Source organism: Babylonia areolata, chromosome 3 (assembly GCF_041734735.1).
Source record: "Babylonia areolata isolate BAREFJ2019XMU chromosome 3, ASM4173473v1, whole genome shotgun sequence".
Lineage (NCBI taxonomy): Eukaryota > Metazoa > Mollusca > Gastropoda > Neogastropoda > Buccinidae > Babylonia > Babylonia areolata.
Genome location: NC_134878.1, coordinates 1,494,613 through 1,512,500, shown reverse-complemented (window position 1 = coordinate 1,512,500; position 17,888 = coordinate 1,494,613). Strand labels below are relative to the sequence as shown.

The 17,888-nt window shown below is 42.1% G+C and overlaps 1 protein-coding gene across 2 annotated transcripts in view; it reads right to left on the bottom strand.

The window, feature by feature from the left end:
- The window catches only part of LOC143279662 (tyrosine-protein phosphatase Lar-like), a 342,687-nt gene that overhangs the window by 321,607 nt on the left and 3,192 nt on the right, over positions 1-17,888 (bottom strand). Inside the window, exons 2-3 of one of the 2 annotated variants that reach the window (XM_076583704.1) lie at positions 17,461-17,534; positions 1,859-1,948 (exon numbers count right to left, since the gene is read on the bottom strand). The gene's annotated coding sequence lies outside the window, so the exon portion shown is untranslated. The remainder of the gene's footprint in view (positions 1-1,858; positions 1,949-17,460; positions 17,535-17,888) is intronic. The other variant, XM_076583705.1, reaches the window with a different exon arrangement.

Sequence of the window (17,888 nt, the reverse complement as noted above, 5' to 3'; positions counted from 1 at the left end):
CTCTCTCTCTCTCTCTCTCCACTGAGGGATGTATGTATAGGAGGGAGGGAGGGAGGGAGGGAGAGAGAGAGAGAGAGAGTGTGTGTGTGTGTGTGTGTGTGTGTGTGTGTGTGTGTGTGTGTGTGCGCGTGCGTGCGTGCGTGCGTGTGTGTAGTATGTAAGTGGTTGCTATTTCACAGAGAAAGAGAAAGAGACGCAGAGAGAGTGAGATACAGGGAGACAGACAGAGACGCAAACGTGGCAATTTGAAATATACATGTACTGAATGCAGTTCATTCCATTTTGAACTTTAAGAGAAGAAAGTCAAATAAACCATAACATTTTAAAGAATCTGATCAGCAACCTTCGGCTGACCATGTTGTTTACTGTCATAGCCCAGCTGACCTACAGCTGTAGGTCTTTCATCGCAGCTGAGAGAGGGTAAGAATAAGGGAACGAGACAGACAGACAGAGACAAGAAAGGAATAAAGAAACCAAAGAAAAAGACAATATGAAAAGGAAAAAAAGTAAAACACACAAAACATGAATCCAAAAAGAATGAAAGGAAAGAGGAGAACACGGACAGTGTTGGGGAGGGTGCAAGGAGGAAATGAAGAAAGAATGAAAGGAAAGAGGAGAACACGGACAGTGTTGGGGAGGGTGCAAGGAGGAAATGAAGAAAGGAAGAAAGGAAAGAGAACACGGACAGTGTTGGGGAGGGTGCAAGGAGGAAAGGAAGAAAGGAAAGAGAACAGGACAGTGTTGGGGAGGGTGCAAGGAGGAAATGAAGAAAGGAAGAAAGGAAAGAGAACACGGACAGTGTTGGGGAGGGTGCAAGGAGGAAAGGAAGAAAGGAAAGAGAACAGGACAGTGTTGGGGAGGGTGCAAGGAGGAAATGAAGAAAGGAAGAAAGGAAAGAGAACACGGACAGTGTTGGGGAGGGTGCAAGGAGGAAATGAAGAAAGGGAGAAAGGAAAGAGAACACGGACAGTGTTGGGAAGGGTGCAAGGAGGAAATGAAGAAAGGGAGAAAGGAAAGAGAACACGGACAGTGTTGGGAAGGGTGCAAGGAGGAAATGAAGAAAGGAAGAAAGGAAAGAGGAGAACACGGACAGTGTTGGGGAGGGTGCAAGGAGGAAATGAAGAAAGAAAGAAAGGAAAGAGGAGAACACGGACAGTGTTGGGGAGGGTGCAAGGAGGAAATGAAGAAAGGAAGAAAGGAAAGAGGAGAACACGGACAGTGTTGGGGAGGGTGCAAGGAGGAAATGAAGAAAGGAAGAAAGGAAAGAGGAGAACACGGACAGTGTTGGGGAGGGTGCAAGGAGGAAATGAAGAAAGAAAGAAAGGAAAGAGGACAACACGGACAGTGTTGGGGAGGGTGCAAGGAGGAAATGAAGAAAGAAAGAAAGGAAAGAGGAGAACACGGACAGTGTTGGGGAGGGTGCAAGGAGGAAATGAAGAAAGAAAGAAAGGAAGAAAAGGACAGATAAAGAGGAACAGAAAGAAAGGAAAGATGAAGGCAAAACAACAACAGGAACACACTGAAAGAAAGAAAACAACAACAAAACTTTACCCACCAAATTTCAGTGGCTGGTACCTTTTTTCCTTCCTTTTTTCTTAAAAAAAAAAAAAAAAAAAAAAAAAAAAAAAAAACCTTTGCAAACTGATATTTTCCCATATTCTTTATAATTAAAAAAAATGTAAATGGCAAACGGACATTTGATGACAAAAAAAGAAGCCGGAGATGAAGCCCGAGTAATGGGAGAGAAACGGACCATGTGTGGGCAAAGGCGTGGGGTGGGCTGGGGGTGGGGAATGGCATGACACCCACTTCTTCGCCAGGCAACAGTCATCAGGCAACAGGGGATCTCCAACCATACCTGCACGTGACTTGCACGATGCGCGCGATGCTGTGGGAATTCCCGTTTCACCAGCTGAGTTCACTTCAATGACACCGTTCTTCGCCAAGTCTGTGGTTACACACACACACACACACACACACAAAGTATCAGAAATAACTTCTTCCTCACGTTGCTATATGCAAAGCGTCTCTGTCTCTCTGTCTGCCTCTCTTCACACTGCTAAGAATGAAATGCGTCTCTGTCTCTTTTTCTCCCTCCCTCTTTCCCTCCACAAAATGTTCCTCCTCATAGTTACACAAAACTGTCTGCAGCTGAACAATTTGATTTTTACATTCCTCAACCCATTTACATAAAGGTGTGTTGGTGTTAATTTTTCATGTGTGTACTTGTGTGCACGTTTCTATTCCCCTTCCATCTAAACATTGCAATATATACGTGCATGATTACACGTACGTTCTGTCAGTACTCAGTGGTCTTTAGGCCGTTTTGTGTGATTAATTTGATTTCATTTACCCCTTGTGGGCTTGGTCCAGGTAGGAAAAAAAAAAGTATGTATGTTCATTTTGATTCCCTCACTGAACACATTCTCTGTCTCTATGTATGTTCATTTTGATTCCCTCACTGAACACATTCTCTGTCTCTATGTATGTTCATTTTGATTCCCTCATTGAACATATTCTCTGTCTCTGTGTGTGCCTCCACCGTACTGATCCGGCAAAACGACCTTCAAATAAAGGGATTCAAACTGAGCTGAAGCAGAACTTTTTCCAATCTGTTTGATGCCAACAGTCGGACCGCAAACATGGAGAAAAGAAACAAGCTGAAAGATAATGTTCTCCCGATATGAAAGTATTTAGCCGTTCGTCCATCACCTTCGTTTCTGCTGTCAAAGGATGGTGACAGTAAGTCCTGAAGCGGCATGGCCTCGGTGACAAACTAACCTTGGATCATGTACGTCCCTCCTCCTAACTTTCCCTATCTGGAAATGCTGGCTTTAAAAGGCGCTACAAATAACACGTTCTGAAAAAGCTTTTCCCTGCTACAAATAACACGTTCAGAAAAAGCTTTTCCCTATCTGGAAATGCTGGCTTTAAAAGGCGCTACAAATAACACGTTCTGAAAAAAGCTTTTCCCTATCTGGAAATGCTGAATTTAAAAGTCGCTACAAACAACACGTTCTGAAAAAGCTTTTCCCTATCTGGAAATGCTGGCTTTAAAAGGCGCTACAAATAACACGTTCAGAAAAAGCTTTTCCCTATCTGGAAATGCTGAATTTAAAAGTCGCTACAAACAACACGTTCTGAAAAAAGCTTTTCCCTATCTGGAAATGCTGGCTTTAAAAGGCGCTACAAATAACACGTTCAGAAAAAGCTTTTCCCTATCTGGAAATGCTGGCTTTAAAAGGCGCTACAAATAACACGTTCTGAAAAAGCTTTTCCCTATCTGGAAATGCTGGCTTTAAAAGGCGCTACAAATAACACGTTCTGAAAAAGCTTTTCCCTATCTGGAAATGCTGAATTTAAAAGTCGCTACAAACAACACGTTGCGAAAGCTTTTCCCTATCTGGTAATGCGGGTTATTAAAAGTCGCTATCTTGATTCTCCATCCTCCTTTCCTTCAACCTCTTTCAATGGGTCGTTTTTCACGCTGTTGTGACAGCTGCCACTGAACGTTCAGAATTCCCGGCAGCAAAACAGTGCAGTGTGGCCGACGGTTTGGCCCATACAGCATAACACACGGCACAGTCCTCAAGGAACTGAGCACTGGCTGTCGACTGCTGAGAGCCCGGGCCACAATAGGACATTACATTTATCAAAACCCCCGTCAACTGCTTGCCACCGAAGCGAGAAACGTGGACAGAGCACTCCAGCTGCCGTGATAATGTGAAGGAGGCGACTGAGTCAAAGAGGGAAAGAGAACTTCTGTTCTGCCCACAACTTGGACGGGGCGTTGGCAAATGGGCTGTGAAGCAAGTTTACGCAAGCGAACGCCGTGTTTGCATGCTCGAACATGAAGAATGGGACCACTGTGCGCGCATGACAGTCTAAGAACATGCCCAAACGATGCGTGCACGCGTTTGCGTGAAAATGGGCGGAAGTATATATGTACACGGTTTGTATTTTAATACCATCTGAAACTGATTTGTGGAAACGGACAATGTTGATGATGATAATGAACGAGGGCGATTGTCTTTAAACACAGAAATCGAACAGCACTTCCATATTTCACGTGGACTTCTCTTACATGACGTTTCGAATATCTGTAAAGTTGCCTATTTGGAACTGCGTAGAATCAGCTCTATCCGCCACTATCTCTCAACCGATGCAACCAAGACACTTGTATGCTCTCTGGTTCTCTCAAGATTGGATTACTGCAACTCTCTTTCGGCCGGCCTTCCCAAATACCTGTTAGACAGACTCCAACGAATTCAGAATAACGCTGCCAGACTCATTTGCAGAGCTTCTAAATTTGACCATGTTTCTCCTCTCCTTCAGTCTCTCCACTGGTTGCCTGTTTCTGATCGAATAGACTATAAGCTATCCACTCTGACCTTTTCTGCAGTCAACGGATCTGGCCCCAAGTATCTTTCTGAACTCCTCCATATCTATACCCCGTCTCGCCAGCTCCGTTCTTCCCCTGATACTCGACTTCTCAGGATACCTCACGTCAGAAGTAAGACCAATGGACACAGATCGTTTTCTTTTCAATCGCCAAAGACGTGGAACAAGCTCCCTGATAACCTCCGTCATTCTGATTCCCTCGCATCTTTTAAATCTCGTCTCAAAACTCACCTTTTCCCTCAGCAGTAAGTTCAATTGTGGCAGGTCCACTTCCTTTGCGTTAGCTGTGCTTGACTATGTACGTATACATATGTAGGTGTACATAACTATATGCATGTATATGAATGTGTATTGTGTGCGCGTGTGTTTATGTAAGTTTGTGCCTGCCTATGCATGCGTATGTGTTAGAGTAGCTGTTAGATACACATGTATTGTTAAAATGTATGTACGCAGTGTGTGTGTGTGTGTGTGTGTGTGTGTGTGTGTGTGTGTGTGTGTGTGTGTGTGTGTGTGTTGTCATATTTTGGTGTGTGTATGTAACATAGATGTAATGTTTTATGTTAACAAAGCGTTTTTGTAAAGCACCTAGAGCAGATTTCTGGATAGTGTGCTACATAAGTATCCATTATTATTATTACACTGCTGTCCTATTTCAGTATATGTGTCAACACCCCCTTATATTCCTTCTGAGTAATTCATCCAGTAAACACAAAACAAACAAAGACCTAAGCTTACGATTGTAAATCAACAGACATATAAATGTATGCAGTGCAAGTTGATTGATTGATAATGTGCTCCGGCAAGATAAAGTAATGCTCAATTAACAATTTAACTGCTACGTAATGGTTCAACGCTCTCAACACCGGACTGTAATAAAATCAGAGTGTGATGATGGGTATACCTGTATAGGAGCGACTTTAGAGTTGCTCTCCCTGTTGAATATTTACCAGTAAATGAACCATCTGGACATCGAAACCGTTGTAGAAATGAATACTGGCGAAATGAATTTGTCGCGATGATGCTCTGCGTTTGAGAACCTTTCACTGACTCTCTCTCTCTCCCTCTCTCTCTCTCTGCCCATATCTCTCTCCCACACACACACACATGTACACAGAGAAAACAGAACCAACTTCACTCATTTCAACCACCGACCAACAGCGACTAACATCATATTTTCGTGGGCAAGACCTTGTACGTAAGGCCGATAGATTGTGTTTTCCCAGCCCATAATGTCGGGATAAAAGCGGGAACCTCCTTTCCCACGGGGCTAGGGGTGGTCGACAAAAAGGCTACATTAGCGTCAGTCAATCACAGACATACTATACTCACCCTGGGTCTTACGCTCTGTGTGTGTGTGTGTGTGTGTGTGTGTGTGTGTGTGTGTGTGTGTGTGTGTGTGTGTGATTCTAATAATAATAATAATAGTGATGATGATAGTATTTATATAGCGCTGAATCTTGTGCAGAGGCAAATCTAAGCGCTTTCATACCAGTCATTTACACGCATGCATAACTCTAAAACTGAAGAAACTGAAGACATGGAACAGGCGTGAGAAAGAGAGTTCGAGTTTGTGTGTGTACGTGTGTACACGTGTGTGTGTCTGTGAGTGTGTGTGTGAGAGAGAGAGAGAAAGAGAAAGAGTGAGAGTGAGATTAAAGAGAAACAAGAGAGACAGACAGACAGACAGAGAGAATGTGTGTGTGCGTGCGAGTATAGGTGCGTGCGTGCGTGATTGTGTTCTTTTCTACATTCTCGCCACCCTGCAGTGCATGTCTACATCCCACAATAACATTTATTCCGCGAGAAACGTTTTCACACGACAACATGTTATCGACAACATTGATTCGTGCGATTCTAAACAGTGTAAGTGTGTCAGTGTTGAGGTGGAAGGGTGGGATACTTTCCTTTCCTCATGTCCCATGCCATCCAACAACAAAAACTCCCTTTTTTCCATTTATTCCGCATGAATTATTTATTCTCACACTGTTAAAAGCATTCATACTATTTATATACTCAGTATGTTTACAATATACATGGTGAGTGTGTGAGTGTGTGTGTGTGTGTGTGGTAATGTGTGCGAAGTGGCGCGTGGGGCCTGGGGGGGTTGGGGGTTGGGGGGTGCGCTTCATGTGTGGCGTTGACACGACAATAATCTGCGAACATTTTATCTGTCAGCTTCGTTTATATGAAATATTTTCTCACGACTTCCTACTTCCATCAGCATTCGTACTGTTCATACTCAGTATGTGTATACAGGTACACCCACAAAAAAATTACAGAGAGTTTGAGAGAGAGATAGTGTGTGTGTGTGTGTGTGTGTGTGTTTTATCTTCAGTTTAACGTCTATTCACTATAAGTGTTTTTAGACGGAAAGGAGTAAAGAAGTGGATAAAGGAAAGGGAATGCATGTGAATATTAGTGTAAAAAAAAAAAAAAAAAAAAAAAAAAAAAAAAAAAAAAAGTTATGTAACAGAGGAAAAGTATATTATAAGAAAAAGGTCTAAAGAGATTGTGGTGTGTATTGAATGAGGTGTCATGGAAAGGAGAATATGTATATGCATATCAACAAGTATTAACCTATAACAATGTAAATATAAATAACAACAATAATTATAACACATCAAAGGAGGATACCAACTGGACTGGAGTTTAAAATTTCCGAAAACATTCGAAGCAATGAATAATCATTCAAAATCTTTTCAGTGGCTAATGAAATATTGGAAGAAAAGTCATCAACTACATCTTTAGGAATTAACGGTCTTATGCTCGGACAATGAATGAGTAGATGACTTACAGTTATTTGCTTACCGCATATACATTTTATATTTTTAGAAAATTTTGTACGAAAATGTGTGTGTGTGTGTGTGTGTGTGTGTGTGTGTGTGTGTATGTGTGTGCGTGCGTGTGCGTGCGCGCGTGTGTGTGCACGCGCGCGTGAGAGAGTGAGTTTATTCATGTACATACGCCTAGGCCCCTTATGAAGGGGGTGTGAACATTAAACATTATTCCTTTCAAACATCACATTATCACATTACAATGCATGTGAACGTCAAAATAATCAAACACAAAGTGCTACCTTTCAAAAGAGAGAGAGAATGGGGGGGGAGAGGGAGAGACAGAGACAGAGAGATGAGGAGGAGGTATGGAGAGAAAGGCCCATTTAAATAGAAATGTGGTATATTGCATGAAGATATATGTCAGACGCATAAAAACGCCGTCAGTACAAAGGACAATGAACCTAAATTAACAACTGATAGTTCATTACAACAGAAGCAAAAAACAAAAAAAGTAATAACGGCAGCAGTCGTACCATCAGCTGTAACATCAGAACACTGGTAGCATTAATTCAACATTATTATCAATACAGCAATCCTAATTCTAAGTACCAATACTAATTACTATTTCAAATGAAATGGTTTATTAAATCAATTTTTAACTGATGGTTAGTTTGAAAAACGCCGGAAAAAATCAGAACTGTCACGATAGAAATGATAAAATAAATAATGGAAAGAAATCGGAAAGGGGGCGGAGTAGGGTTGGTGGGGGACCAAACAAAGGAGAGAAAAAAATGATGGCAAGAAACAAGAAGACAGAAGAATCTTTTTTTTTAAATCAAATGGTGGAAGGTCCGCACTGTCTGTGTCAGTCACCGAGCAGATTTTAGCCATAAATCCCGACTCACCCCCTCCCTCCCCCAGCCATAAATCCTGACTCACCCCCTCCCTCCCCCAGCCTCTTTTTCATTCAAATGCAACCAAATTGTGCCTTCCGCCTTGCTCGCAAGAGCCATTCCAATAATTCTGCAATTCCATTACATTTTCGCTCCAGATTACTGGGCTTTCAAAATTAGAAATTAAAAAAAAGAAGAACCCTTGCAATCTTATTACATTTTCGCCCCAGATTACTGGCTTTAAAAAAAATCGACGATATATGGCACCTCCTCCTTTCAGAAACCGAATTTCTGGTAAATGAAATAAAACAAAACTAAATGAAACAAATTTGAGGGGAAACAGAAAAAAAGGAACACGAATGAGTCAAGCCATTCCGACTTTCTCTCACTTATAGCTGACAGGTGTAAATCTTCTTGGACATAAGAAGGACGAAAGGGGGAAAAAAAGCAAACAAACCGAAGATTCTGTCTGTCTGTATGTCTGTCCGTCCGTCTGATTAAACCTTCCGATCACGCATTTAAGGTGAAGCTGTGTTGAGTACCCGGCGACATATCAGAACGAACATGACATGTCATTATCAACACAGAGAAGCAGTAGCTTTGTAACTCGAGATGCAGCAGAACAGAAGAGACAGAGATAAAAATCGAAGGGGAAAAAAACGGACAATACATCCAAAGTTCAATTCATTCAAGGCCTTTTGATTCTTCTTCACTTGTAACCTGCTCCTCCTTTGTTGTGTCGAGGTCAAGGTGATAGGGGGTCATCATGGTGGTTACCACTGTTGTGTCGAGGTCAAGGTGATAAGGGTCATCAGGGTGGTTATCATTGTTGTGTCGAGGTCAAGGTGATAAGGGTCATCAGGGTGGTTATCACTGTTGTGTCGAGGTCAAGGTGATAGGGGGTCATCATGGTGGTTACCACTGTTGTGTCGAGGTCAAGGTGATAAGGGTCATCAGGGTGGTTATCATTGTTGTGTCGAGGTCAAGGTGATAGGGGGTCATCAAGGTGGTTACCACTGTTGTGTCGAGGTCAAGGTGATAAGGGTCATCAGGGTGGTTATCATTGTTGTGTCGAGGTCAAGGTGATAGGGGTCATCAGGGTGGTTATCATTGTTGTGTCGAAGTCAAGGTGATAGGGGTCATCAAGATGGTTACCACTGATGTGTCGAGGTCAAGGTGATAGGGATCACCAGGGTGGTTACCACTGTTGTGTTGCTTACAGTTCCAGAAAGAAGAGAGGAGAAAGAGAGAGAGAGATAGTGAGGGGAGCGGGGGGAAAAGATATATATATATATATATATATATATAGAGAGAGAGAGAGAGAGAGAGAGAGAGAGTGGGAGGGGGGACACACACACACACACACATGCACGCTCACACCCATGGAAAGGAAGAAAAACAAACAAGAAAAGTAAGAAAAAGATCAGCTTGTATTGTATTGTATTGCTCTTTTTATCACAACAGATTTCTCTGTGTGAAATTCGGGCTGCTCTCCCCAGGGAGAGCGCGTCGCTGCACTACAGCCCCCCCCCCCCGCGTGCAGTTTTATTTGTTTTTCCTATCGAAGTGGATTTTTCTACAGAATTTTGCCAGTAACAACCCTTTTGTCGCCGTAGGTTCTTTTACGTGCACTAAGTTCATGGTTCTTTTACGTGCACTAAGTTCATGCTGCACACGGGACCTCGCTTTATCGCCTCATCCGAATGACTAGCGTCCAGACCACCACTCAAGGTCTAGTTGAGGGGGAGAAAAATATCGGCGCCTGAGCACGTGATTCAAACCAGCGCGCTCAGATTCTCTCGCTTCCTATGCGGACGCGTTACCTCAAGGTCATCACTCCACTTAGCGACCGATTGTCTGAGATTGGAGAGAAAAAAAAAAAGAAAAAAAAAAGAAAAAAAAGAGGGAGAGAGAGAAATAAAAAGAAAGGACAGAAAAAGAAAATGAGCACAAGAAAAGGAGAAGAAGAAGGGGGGGGGGGGGGGAGCAAAAGAACGACGAAAAGAAATGAAAAAGACCGAGAAAAACAACAACAAAAAACAAAGAAAGGAAGAAAGCCACGAAATGAAGACAAACTAACCCATCGCCTGTGACAGTGAGAGAGAGAGGGGGGAGAAAGGGGGGGGGGGAGAGAGAGAGAGAGAGAGAGAGAGAGAGAGAGAGAGAGAGAGAAGAAGAAGAAGAAGAAGAAGAAGAATGAAACGATGTGATGTTACCGTCGCCATGCGCCTCTAAAGCGTCTTACATACTAGGACCGAAAAAACCCGAAGCATCGACTGACCCTTCATGTGTATATTACTGACTAAGTGAGGCAACGGGAATTCGATAAAAGCGGACAGTGGTGGGTAGAACGAGAAAAGTATCAACCCCTCCTCCATGATCAACATACGTACCTTCAGTAATTTTCTCCCTCTCACAGAGCGAGGGGGGGGGGGGGAGGATGCGACGGATTGGGGGTCGTTGTGTTAGACATGATTATAAAAGGCTATAAGACAGAGAGAGAGAGAGAGAGAGAGAGAGAGAGTGTGTGTGTGTGTGTGTGTGTGTGTGTGTGTGTGTGTGTGTGTGTGTGTGTGTGTGTGTGTGTGTTGTGCAGCACGTGACGTATGTGTTGGTGCAAGGAATGATGAGAGGGGAAAAAGGTGGGGGGAGGGGGTGGAAGACATGGAAAGGAGGGACAGAGTCAGAAACAGATCTGAGGGAAGATACAGGCTGGGGAAAAGTCAAAGTAACTTCAGAGAAGAAACAAAGCTTTTGTCAATAATACTGTCTGTGTGTGCAAGTCGATGGAGAGAAATAAAGAGAGGATGAGAAGAGACTGAATTGCACGCACACACACAGCTTTTTTTTTTTTTCTTTTTTTTTTTAAACCAATATGGGAGAAACTGAAAAGCAATGAACAAAACCAGCATTCCAGTTCCAAAAACAGTGTATCCCATCTACATTCACCTCCTAAAATTTGTGTAAAAAAATGCAGATTAAATTATATTAATATGACATTACTTTTTGTTTTTTGTTTTTGCAGAGTCTAACGAAAACAAATACCCAGCCAAAACTAACACAGCAAAAGTAAACAGCTGACACTAACTGTGAACGAAGAAGCAAAAATGAAAAAGCTGTTATTCCAAAGCGAGAGAGAGAGAGATTCTTCATTAACGAGGGTATTACTATTAGAAAAGAAAACACGTACTTTTTTCGAATTTCGTTTTCTTTTCTTGGTTGTTCGATTTCTTTATTTTACATCAAACCGAATCACACAAGCAACCATATAAATAAAATAATAAAAAGCACGCACACACACATTATGAAACGAGAATGGGGAGGGAAGGAGGTAGACAGAGAGATCGACAGACAGACAGACAAACAGAAAAGACAGACAGAGAGACACACACAGAGAGAGGGAAACAGATAAAGAAACAGACAGTCATACAGAAAGGGGAGACCGAAACAGACAGAACGACCAGAGACAAAAGAAAAGAAAGAAAACTATGATGTGGTGCTGGATGTCAAGCCTTATTTCATTAGTTAACTTAAAGGACACGCGCTTTTATCGCCTCCATAATGGACCGCGTATCACACAGTACAAAAATAATAAAACCTCACACGGCTTAAATTCCACCAACGGTGTAAACCAATAAAGGGACCCATCATAATGACAGCCATGGAAGAGCGAGAGAAGAAAGAAAGAAAGAACGATCCAAGAGAAACGACACCAGCCTGCCGTCTCCCCAAGACAGCACAAAAGACTGGTCACCTCATCATCCGTCGCTGCATGGGGTCAACCCTGATCACAGCCATGGCCCTGCCTCAACCACCTTGGCTTTAAATTAATGCTGTCATCAAAAGACACTTGCAGCCACGCCGCAACTCTCTCTCCCTCCCTCCCTCCTCCGCCGCGGCGGTTTTCTTAGATTAAAAAGGTCTCCTCATCACTCTAATTCCATCTTCCCACCCTCCTCTTTTTTTTCTTTTCTTTCTTTCCTGCAGCTAAAGGAAGAGTGATGACAATGATAGATGCTGACTCGGGAGAGAGGCCTGCAGGCTTGCTAGGTTGTCGGGAGTGGTAGTGGCGATGGCAGCGCGGCAGGCAGGATACAGCGAAGAAGGTTTTCATTACGCTTATCTGCAAAGTGCTTCATCACCTCTCCACGCCCGCAAACCTCGGCCCACTCTCCTCTCCAACCCCCACCTCCCCCTCCCGTTGCCCCGGCAACCACCTCCGCTTGCCACTCTGACTGCTGCGTTCGTCACTGTCCGTCCGTCCGTCCATCCAACGCTGCGTGCGACGCACACACACACACACACACACACACACACATCTGCATCCACACACACACACACACACACACTCACTCTCTTTGTGACCCCCCACCTCCTCCCCCATCAACACACGCACACAGACTCAATCCTGTGGAGTATCTGTGTCAACACAGAGAGGCCGAAAAACAGATTGTGGAAACAGCGGGGAGACAGAACGCGGAGGGGAGGGGTAGAGATGCTCCAAACTGTCATGGTCACCCCGGGTGACCAAACAAGACTGTCAATTGCTTCGTCACTGACGGACTCCCCCCTCTCCTCCCCCACACATCATCATCTGCCTCTTGGATGTGGAAGACAGACCAGGGTGTTCCACTGCTGTCCCATGCCAGATAACACGTCTTTGGTATACGGGTGCTAGACAATGCCCGGGTCAGTTGCTGATACCGCTGTCTGTCATGTAGTATGGTCATCGTCACGGGAGGGAGGGAGAGAGGGAGAGGGCCGCTAAACCCTTCACTTTCTTCCGGTATGAAAAAAAAAAAAGAAAAGAAAAAAGAAAAACAAACAAACAAACACCAGAACTGAAGGGTCCGAGTTGAGGCTAAAATTGCGAAGGGCATCTCCGGGCAAAATAGCAAGGATAAATCAACGGTACTGTTATCATTCTGTACGGCGAAGACACCATTCAAACCGCGGTAATGGCTGACAGAACAATTACAACCGATTGAATATGAAACCGAAGTATCACACGCACGCGCGCACACAAAGCCTGAACAGGTCCGCAACTGAACACTGACAATGTATCATGTGGATATGATTAAGAAGTATCAGTAGACTGTAGCTCTCCAGCCACCTGTCTCCTATGGAAATGGAAAGTGCCAGAGGTGAAACAACCATACTGCTTGACATCATTCCATCAGTGCTTATCTAACACAACACAGTGCTGTCAAGACATGAGCTACAAAAAACAAAACAAAAACGAAATAAAAATAACGTAAGTAGAAAATGAAAACAGCAGAAACTCGATATACAATACAAAAAATGATTGATTTGTACTAGCTGACAACCATTTTGTGAAGCAATACCCATACAATCCAACACTTCCTTCGACAATCCGTCTCCAGGATGCTTCAGTTCACAATTCGTCACCATACCAAGTACTCTCAAACATGGTAAAATATAGACAATCCTCACACTCACAGCATCACCCTGATTTACTTTGAGATGTGGTTTCACTTATCACAAGGCTTGACACCAACGTTTGAAGAGTTAGGGACCAGTGCATCACACCACACATCATCTCTCAAACAGTGCATCACACCACACATCATCTCTCAAACACTATTTTTGCTTCTTCTACCACCAGGTCCAGAACCCCACTGACTCAAACTCTTCGTCTGCCATGTCCCCAAGTTGAGTGGCCACACCCACCTCCCTCATCCACTTAACTCTGTCATTAATTAGCCAAATCCCAAAGCAACCAGCACCCACTGCCTCATCCATCATCAACAACACACCCAGAAAAAAAACAAAAAAACAAAAAGTGCACCTGCGGATGAACGCCTCACAATTTCTGCTTTACAGGTCTTGCTCTGCGTTTAATTATATGCCTGATTTCCTGATTCTGCCCATGTATCTCCAAGGCATTTGGATGGGAAATGAGACGTTCACCCTCTGTGCAGCCAACAAAAGAATGCCAAAAAAAGAAAGAAAAACGAACAGATAAAAAAGAAACCACAGAGACTGAGAGACGTGACGCAGTGACAGAAACTCACAAACTACCAAAATCAAAGTACAATAATACCATCCACCCCCAGTCTTAGTGGAAGATTTCTGTAGTATAAGCTATACCCCTCTCACAGTCATTAGTATAAGCTATACCCCTCTCACAGTCATTAGTATAAGCTATACCCCTCTCACAGTCATTAGTATAAGCTATACCCCTCTCACAGTCATTAGTATAAGCTATACACCTCTCACAGTCATAAAGTTGTCTACCAACAAAGCCATGGAATACTAAGCCACAAAGGTTGCTGGAAGTGGAAGGAACACAGACCAGCTGGAGGAGCTCCAAATTCAATGACCCATCTCAATCACATCTTCATAAATCCTTCAAGCCAAAAGTCTGTGTGTGGGTGTGGGTGTGTGTGTGTGTGTGTGTGTGTGTGTGTGTGTGTGTGTGTGTGTCAGTTTCAGTTTCAGTAGCTCAAGGAGGCGTCATTGCGTTCGGACAAAACCATATACGCTACACCACATCTGCCAAGCAGATGCCTGACCAGCAGCGTAACCCAACGCGCTTAATCAGGCCTTGAGAACACACACACACAAAAAACAAAACAAAAAACAAAAAAACAACAACAAAAAACAAACAAAAAAAAACAAAAAAAAAACAAAAACGGGGGAATAAATAATAGATAAGCTTGCATAAATAAATAAATAAATAAATAAATAAATAAATAAATAATAATTATAATATAGAAAAAGGTAGTAGTAATAATATTAGTAATACTAATAAAATGATAATAATAAAACATAAATAAATAAATATATAAGACAACAATGGTGATAAATAAGCAAATAAATGTAAAATATGAAGACACACATTCACACATACACCCACACATGCATAACAGAAATGCACCAGACATGCAGTTTCACATATATGAAAGCACAGTCAAATACATATAAACGTACATGAGCTGCAACACACACACACACACACACACATGCATTACCGTGCACCTCCTCTACCCCCCTCCTCCACACACTCATTTCTAGTCTAAGTATCGCAGCTTCCACGGCACACACACACACACACACACAAACACACACTCACAGAGATGAACACTTACTTGTACAAGCACATATGAAAGCACAGTCAAATACATATAAACGTACATGAGCTCCAACACACACACACACACACACACATTACCTTGCACCTCCTCTACCCCCTCCTCCACACACTCATTTCTAGTCTACGTATCGCAGCTTCCACGGCACACACACACACACACAAACACACACTCACAGAGATGAACACTTACTTGTACAAGCACACACACATACGCCCATATCTCCCACCCCCAACCCCACACACGTACATACAAAGATATATATATATATATATATATATATATATATATATATATATATATATATATATATATATACTGTGTGTGTGTGTGTGTCTGTGTGTGTGTGTCTGTGTCTGTGTCTGTGTGTGTGTAGGCACTGTGCATACATCATACATGATGATACTTTTGAGAGCATACATGCACATGCATATACATGTAAATATACATATATACATATTTTTAATGCATGATTTGCATACATATGTATTTATGTCTGCAAACTGCATGTGTGCATGTGCAAGCATGGTTGTGGATAGAAACGTTACTTTGGCTGTTTGTATTAGTTGCAGTTAGTTGTAATGTTGAACTCTTCAGTGTGCCTGGTCAGAAACAGTCTGCAGACCCCTATGACCACCAACATTCATTATAGCAGTATAGTCACACACAGAAAGTCAAGTCAGTCAGCCTGAGCGTATGGATACTGGCAATCTGTGTATCAATGTTAGTAGGAACACTGGTATTTTTCTGGTAATATGTGTATCAATGTTAGTATGTACACTGGTATTTTTCTGGTAATCTGTGTATCAATGTTAGTATACTGGTATTTTTCTGGTAATCTGTGTATCAATGTTAGTATACTGGTATTTTTCTGGTAATCTGTGTATCAATGTTAGTACACTGGTATTTTTGTTAGTGGGTGTGCCCCAGTGCGTGCATGCACAATACTATAGATCTGTGCATGTCTGTGTGCTGTATATAGACATATACATAAATCTGACTAATCACAATGCCATAATCTATTATCATTATGAGGCTTCTCTGAACAGGTAAGACAGAAATATACTATATAATGATGCTTCTTTAATTAACAGACAAGACAGAAATATACTATTACTATATCACAACGCTTCTTTAAGTAACAGAAAAGACATAAATATGCCAGTACTAATCTTACCCACAACATAATGTCACTGTCAAGGATACAATTCCTTCTGTTATGCACATAAACATGTCTGCTGGATGCAGGGTATAGTAAGTGAAATCAATATCAACAGGCATCAGTGGCCTTTAGTCACCCCCACCACCCAGCCCCCCAGTGACTGCCATGTGTCTACAGTGTGAACATGACATCTTATCCCCTCTACCAACATCTTCAGCCTTCACCAAAATAGATGTACTAAAAATAACTGACAAAGCAGAATGTTTTGTTCAAGAAATACTGCTTTTCATCAAAATAAGGAAAGACAATCATTCATTTTGCTTGCGACTCGGTCAACTGCACATCAGTGAATGACACAAACACAAATCAAAATCTCGACATGATTGCATACCAATAAATATATGTATATATATATATATATATATCAATATTCCAACTGGTTGGCAGACAGACATGATTAGAACTGACAGACCAACAGACAGATAGCAGTGTTCACAAAATGACAAATGGAATATTCCCAAATGACAAATGAAATATTCCAAGACCGAATTAGAAGAAAAGTTTGAATTGTACAGTTTTGAAAGGAAGAGGATGGCAGAAGGGATAAAGCACTCATGTGTCAATACAATATCTGCCAGGGTGAGGCTTCTATTCCTGCTCTCACCCTTTCTCCCAAGTTTGACTCAAAAGTCAAACTGAGCACCTCGTCATTCAGATGAGACGATAAACCAAGGTTCCACATGCAGCACACACATGGCGCACTTAAAAAGAACCCATGGCAAAAAAGTGTTGTCCTCTGGCAACAAGTTTCAGAAGAAATCCACTCTGATATAGTGATACTGATAGGTACACACAATTATACAGGCATGCACTTCAGGTCTGACAAAGTGCGTTGTTATGCTGCTGTCAGGCATCTGCCTCCTTAGGAAAATGAAACTGAAACTGAAACTTTCAATGCTCAAAATGCTGTCTGATCACTGAGTAACCTAATAACAATTTCATACTTTCTCTGAACGCTCACCAACCAAACATGCATAATCCATCATGACTAGCTAAACATTCCATTTCTAGTACTAAGTTCTCCTAGCATTTACAAAATTTGCAACACTTACCACAACTGGGCGTTATGACTTGGTGTACAACTCCGGAGTCCACACTTGTTCAAGTCCTGGCTTCATCTACCACTCTGCAAATAAGAAAAAAACAAATCTCATCTAAAGTTGAAGTGAATAAAGTTGGTCAAATCAAGCTTATTTTCATTCACGTTCTTTTTTTACTTTTTTTTTTCTGTGTGCAGGAAGAACAAATCCACTAGCATTTATCATCAGTGTCCACAATCATCAAGTTGATTATTCTGACACTAAAGTGAATGACACAACCACAAATCAAAATCTCAACATGATTGCATACCAATAAATATATATCTTATTATCTATATCAATACTGGTTGGCAGACAGACAGTATTAGAACTGTTATAGTGTAGTCTTCACCTATTTAAAACAATTAAAGCATTATTAACAAACATTAAGTATCCATTTT